Genomic DNA, 7,130 nt, shown 5'->3' with positions numbered 1-7,130 from the left:
AATGGGCTCCCATTCATGTCTCTGGTTTGAACTGAAATCTTTGAGCTTTTCTGTTAATGCCCTATTTCTTTCATCAAAGGAATATTAATAGCAATTTTTAATGCTTTGAAGTGTGTGTGGACGTTTGGCATTTCTAAAATGTGCATGATTTCTTTTCTACTCCTTGAAAGTTTATAGAACATAATGTATGGCCTTCAAAATACTGCAGAGGACTGAGTGCTTGTACACCTCATTGATAATTGTAGTTGTAAATTACATCGGTACATGAATGTTGAGGACATACGTAACCGCTTAAGTGGGTCTATATAACATTGCATTTTAAATCCCCTGACTATTTATGGGTACATTTTTTACAGGAGCTGCCATTTATAGTCTGTCTGCTGGAAAATGACCTATTTTCAATGAGGTTTTTAGAATGAAAAGTTCCCACTGAAGGGTGAAGGAAAGCAGTGAAAGGCCCCTCTGTGGAATGTAAAGTAGGCAAGGTATAGGTTAAAGCGATCTCTTAATTCTTCAGAAATAAAACAAGTCTATCAAAACAAATTAAACTTCAATATGCGGCTTCTGCTTAATATTCATTGAATCATTTAACTTGCCAAAGCATTTCTTAATTTCACAGGGACAAGTCAAACTTGTTAACATTTCACCCTCAAGCCTCAAAAGCGAACAAGTGTTTATAAAGCAATAAAGCAATAAATAACCTCTCTCTCATTCCAATTATTATTTCAATCAACACACCCAATTTAACATTTGTTGGTTTTTGGTTATGCTTTTCCTTTAACACTGTGTGTTTCTTACTTTTCCTCCTGCTTTCCTTTTTTCTTAAGACAAGGTCACGAGCTGTCCTTCCCTCCTTCTCCATTCCTTCCTTCCGTCACGGTCCATTGAAAAGTTTCCATGCAATCTTGCAGGTGTTTCTTGGCCTGTGGCGCTTCGTTTCACAAACAGAGCCTGACTTCTCCTTCCGCCGCATGGTTGCTAAACAGGTTGTTTAATGAATACAGGTGCTGTGTTCTGCTCTGCCTATCAGGGAGACATGATCAATACTGTAGGCAAGCTGCGTTTAATTGTCTTTTGTCAACACTGGAGAAGGAGGAGAAAGGAACATTCTCCACCCCCCCATCCCCCAGGCACCCCACCCCTGTATCTGCCCAGCTGAGGGCTTGTATTCCATTCTTGATTCCTCATCATGCTTTGATACATGCAGCTTACTTCAACAGCCAACTGTTAGATGAAAATGATAAATGTTAGGAAAATGCAATGTTTTATCAAATTTAGGAAGAACTCCAGAAACAAAGAAACAGAACAGTTTAAGGGTCAAATCAATCATTGCTTGTGTGAGGGCTAAGAGGAAAAAAAGCATTTGCATCATAAAGCATTAAATCAATTTTTGGAAACATGAGTATCATATAGTCAAGATTGTATTTTCATTGTGTATTTAAGAATGCATATTAGAATAGGCTTGTTTATAAAATGTCAAACATGAGGCTGCCATTTAATGCGCCGAGATTACTTTGTTGTTGCTGGCTTTGAGAGTCAAGAACTTGTGTGCTTTATTTGAGCTATTTCAACCATCCTTTGGCAGTACTTTTTAAATTGCTGTGTTCATTGTCTATAAACCACATTCATGATGACACTTACTACAAGCTAGTGGAGAGGAACATTAATGTCATTGAATCATTTCACCAGAGGGTGGCACTCTATCTCTATCTAACCTCCCAAGGATCAGAGCCATGAATGAGAAGTTTCTGAAGATTTACCAGCCAGACCATTTTATGAAAACCACACCTTAGAGTTTCTACCGTTGGTGGAAATGTATAATGTTGAATATTAATTTAACATTTAGGTAAAGGCGTTCAAATACATATATAAGAAATAATAAAGTATTTGGACATGGATTGGCTGAAACATTAAGTCTGAATTGGGCTCTGCCAGGTATTTCATGCCCATGAACCTGACCCAGAAACGGATGAAAAGAATATGAATTTAATTACAATAACAATTGATCTCACTAACTCATCTGTTAAAGCAAGATAATTCTCATTTGTGAGGTCTGATAAGGAATTGGTTTTTTTCTGGGTTCAGTGATTCTCTCACTGATAAACCCCGTGCCCGACTACAATACTTGGGCAGACAGTGGCCCAGTGTCCTATCTCCCCTCAATTAACTTCAAACTGCTCTCCATTACACGCTACAATGAGACATGCAATTTCATTACCTCACACAGTCCCATCAGCGCTACTAATTGTTTTTCTTTTTATTTTCTGCTTCCCTCCATCTCCCAGGGAGTGGGTGTGACGATATCCCATGTTCAGAAAGATAGAAGGATACAGGAGGTCGTGGAGGAAAGGGGTGGGGGCATGAGACAGAAAGAAATGGAGACGGAATGATTCAAGTTGTCGTGGGTAGTTGCTGTTTATTGGTCCAGTGGTGAACAGAGCTGGGGAGGTAGTCTGTATAACCTTCAAAGGCCAGGAACCTGAAGCGCTCACCAACACTTAATTCACAATCAGTAAAAGGTCAACATAGACACATACAGGGAGAAGCTGTATACTGAGCTAACTGGCCAATGTCAGCATGACCCCACTTCCTGTCCTCAAAACACAACAAAACATCAGTCGTGCTCTGCTAGAATTCAGAAGTACTTCTATTGCACTCCAAGCAACGTTAGGTATTCTAGAGTGAGAAAACAATACATTTCATGTGATATACAATACCCTGATGGACTCTTGAGATACGGAAACATGAATCTCAAGTCTTAGGAAAATGTGAAAAATCTCTAGAGTGTAAATTGCTGATCCATTTTACAATGAGTATGATCAAAATAGACCACCCATTTCAGACCAGGACACTCCGGAAGAAAAATCTATCTTTTAGCTATTTTTCACTTGAGAACTCATAACTGAAGTCCTACACAATGTTTTGAAACAATGTTGGCAGAAGTTTCTGTATGAGTAAGATCAAAAATGATCTGCGTTAATGATTAGCTTATTTAAAAAAAAAAAAACGTATTATCTTATACCTGCAGTGACTGGTTTTTGGCCACATGGAGCAGCGGAAACTGCAAACAAAATTTACTGTTGTTGGCAAACTGTCACTTATTTACACATTTTTGCCAATGCCATATTGACAGAAATTAGCATTCATTCGGAGTTGTGCTTTGCTCGGAATAAATCTAAACACATATTCACTTGCCTGTTAGCTCGATTTTGATCTCCACAAACTAGAATCTCAAAATAAATGTCTGGCTGCTAAATGCTCCACTATGTTCACTAGCTAGTTACTAACTTTGTCTCTGTGTTGTGTGGTGCTGAGTAGGTAGCAGTAGGGGAGCTTTGTCTCTGAAAACAGCTGCTTGCTGTTGCTAGAAATGGCACTGAAGAGAGCTTTGAGAGAACCAAAACAGTAGATTTTGGGGTCATGAAACCAAACAATTAATTAGAAGACACTAAAATGCTGATGGAACTGCACAGGGTTCGTGGTAATTTTAAATGGAATTGTCATTATGACAACAACTTTTCACATACTCATTTGATCCACAGCTAATATAATAAATATTGATAGTGGCATCTTTATATATGATTTCAATGATTTGTTTTCCGAATTTGGTTTGTCTACACCAGTGTACTGTGAGGATCTTCTTAAAATCGTAGCACGCTATAGTAATGTAAGAGAAATGACATCACCTGCTCTGAGTCAAGAGAGCAAACAGGGCAAGAGCCAGGAGGACTTAACAGCCACTTAACTACTCAGAAGAAAGCAGTCTCCTCATTAATAATGCAATGAGTTGTGCATATGAGTAGCATTTGGTGATGTCACACACAGTGGGCTTCTTGCAGTGGTACGACCTACAGAGTGACTCATTCTACCTTAGATAACCACAGATCACAGTTAAACTGTTTTCTTAAGCGATGATTTCATTTTTTTTCTGATGGTTTCAGTGTATGATCACAAGATGCTAAATGCAAATGTAGAATTCATTGTATTTTTTTAAATGTCACAGTGGATATCAATGTGTGATCCTGTGGTGTTTGTTGGTTATATTAAGATGATGTGTGGGAAATCAGTGATTTGCAGAAACTTTCAGAAACAGGGAGGATACCATAGCCTAAATTCCGTTTGTTTCCATGCCCCTCTCAAGCTTTTGTTTCATTACCTGAGCTGTCCTGCAACGCCGCTCTCTATTCCTGCCCGTATATGAGCTGAATTGAATGGAATGCATCCAATTGAATGTGCCCCCAATGACTGAGATGTGAGGCAGGGTCTCCAGTCTCAAACTGAAATCGTTTCGGTCGTGCTATCCACGATTTGATTCGCTCACCCAACCAGCCGAAACCAGTTTATGATGAGGTGCTGGTCTCCAACAGAGCTATAGAAACCACATCCATGCTGTTTCACCTTCGCTGAGGCATACAACTATTACACCGAGAGAAAGATGAGTAAAAAAAGGACTGACAAACAGGCAGAGAGACGGAGAGGGAGAGATAAGAGGAAAGAAGTCTTGGAGCTTCAAGGTTGCCTGCCCAAAATCCTGCGTAGTCGAGCATGTAAAAACAATCAAAGCTTTCAAACACACACAAATGCTTTTTTGTACAGCTTCTTAATTTTGTCTCAGTTCCTTCCTATGTCTTACCTTTTTTTTTTTTTCATTACTTAAAACATGCATCTGTGCTTTGTAATGCTCAGCCAATAGGACTTAGAGCAGCATTTTATTTAACGAGTATAAGAAAAACAGTGAAAAGACGAAACCTTTGGTATTGTAATTACTGAGTGATCTGCATATAATCAAACGACAGTGTATTAGCCCTGGGTAGGGCCTGTATGCCATGACAGGAAGAATAAAAGTATTTTTCTCTTTTTCTGTAAAGGGACGTGGCACAGAGGCACTCTGCCAAACCCTCATTATGTTTTGAAGATCCGTCTTTGCCTGCAGCACCCAACCTATGCCCCTTTTCGCTCAACCTAGCTGTAAAAGATAACAGTGAGCAGCCGCAACCAGGTAGAAAAGACCGCATTTGAATGTCAACCGTCAAATATCAGAGGAGAAGCTACAAATGGCACAGCAACTTTGTCAGAGTCGTAAAGACACATTATCTCAACATGGAGCAACTGTGATAAGGCGAATCAAAGCCAAGGGAATTTTAATCATGATATTGGGGATTAGACTTGGGAACTGAATGGCATTAATTTGAAGTTGCCTAACGCAGCCCTGAATGCAAAATGAAAGCAATTCATAAGAGATGCATAAAGAATAGGCATGGTAGGAGGTATATTTTAATAATCGATGCACTGCTTTATTTATGCAAATACTAGGTAATTTGTAATTATCTGAGTGGGTGCATGTTTGGAATCTTTTTAAATCACCTCCTCAGCGTATAACTAACAGCACCTATCTATAGCTGCCGATGGTAATGAGCTAACGAGAGTACAGAGAAGTCTGAGATGCTACAACCCTAAAAATCGAGCACAGTGTCGGAAGTGCCGACATATTCACAGTGCATCATTATCAGGCTCAATCACCTCTGATTTGATGCCAGGCCTGCCATTTATTTAAAAAAAAAAAAAAAGAAATACAGAATGAGCAATGTGAGTGAATACTCAATGTGTTTCTTTGACAGTCGACCAAAAGATTAGAATCCTTCTATTGAGAAACACCATTCATGGTTGTTACAATAGTTTGCTCTATACTTGCATCAGGTTGGCTACATGGGCTGAGAAACCTTGTTCCTTCTTCGGAGGTCCGGTGTGCGTGCGTGCGTGTGTGCATGCATGTAGTATGTGTCTGCATTACTGAGCCAAAGTTGCCTTGACCCTCACTCTTCTGATGCAACTTGTGTATCGACGCACTGATGAACAGGAGTTTGCAGTTGTCTCCAGAGGACTCGAACACTGACAGAAGGCTACGGGTGCACGCTCACCTAGTCGATAAACAATCTGAGCACCACAAAGGAACAATAGCCACCATTCTATTGCCCACCCAGCAAACACGTCCTTTTAAAATGTCAAATGAAAAAGCTATTGCAAGGGGGGCAGTGTTCTTTTGATTCAAAATGGGCTCATCATTTGACCACTACGTCCAATTTATGGACTCCCTCCATCTTGGATACAAAGTGGTGGAGTTAGACCTGCGACTATATAAGAAATTGCAGGAAAGCACATGAAATCTATAAAGTCATTCTTGACGTGTGAAGAGCGGTAAAGGAAACTAAAATAACAACAGTTTGAAATGTATGATTTGTGGAAAGGAATGGAGACTGAGAGACACTTAAAGGAAACACTCGGTTTCTTATTTATCACAAAATCCCAGAAATAATCTGTCAACAAGCATCACGAGAAGTCAAAAATAGCAATGTAAATAAGTGAGCAGACAGGACAGATTAAACGGAAAAGAAATGGAAACCCAGAGGCATCTTAATAATAGAGACTGAAAGAGAAAAGGACAACGGTGTTGTTTCATATGTACAGTAGCCACTTCCTTTGAAGACCATACGAGTGTGGATTCAATCAGATTTAATATGCCTCCTTCTTTTGGAGCTGGGCCCAGTGAAACCTCCCCGTCTGATCAAGCCAGGTCTTTTTATCCCTTCGGTAGCCTTCTTCAGCCAGTCCAACCACCATTCCTCTCATCATCTCTCTCTCTCTCTCTCTCTCTCTCTCTCTCTCTCTCTCTCTCTCTCTCTCTCTCTCTCTGCACCTCCCCCATCTAACCAATCCTACTTCATACATCCTTTTGCCCTTCCATCCCTCCAGTATGTTCCTTTACCCCTGAGGCAAACACATCTTTGTTTCTAAGGCCCTCAATTTTTTTCAAGCCCCATATTCCCTCAATCCCACAGTACCCAACAGGAGATGAAAACTGTTCATGGATGTTAACAAGAACACAACGTTTTATAGTAGCCTGCATGGTCAGTAAATATCTAAAATGGGGGTTGTAAACGAACTTGTGTTGTAGATTTCTGTGAACAGGAATTATTTAACCAATAGGGTTAGGGTGTTAAACAATGATAATACTGCAATATATCAGATTGTGTTCAATTATTTACGTGTGTGTGTGTATGTATGTATATATATATATATATATATATATATATATATATATATATATATATATATATATATATATATATATA

This window comes from Seriola aureovittata, chromosome 12 (genome assembly GCF_021018895.1).
Source record: "Seriola aureovittata isolate HTS-2021-v1 ecotype China chromosome 12, ASM2101889v1, whole genome shotgun sequence".
Taxonomy (NCBI): Eukaryota; Metazoa; Chordata; class Actinopteri; order Carangiformes; family Carangidae; genus Seriola; species Seriola aureovittata.
Note: the sequence above shows the minus strand (reverse complement) of the source record.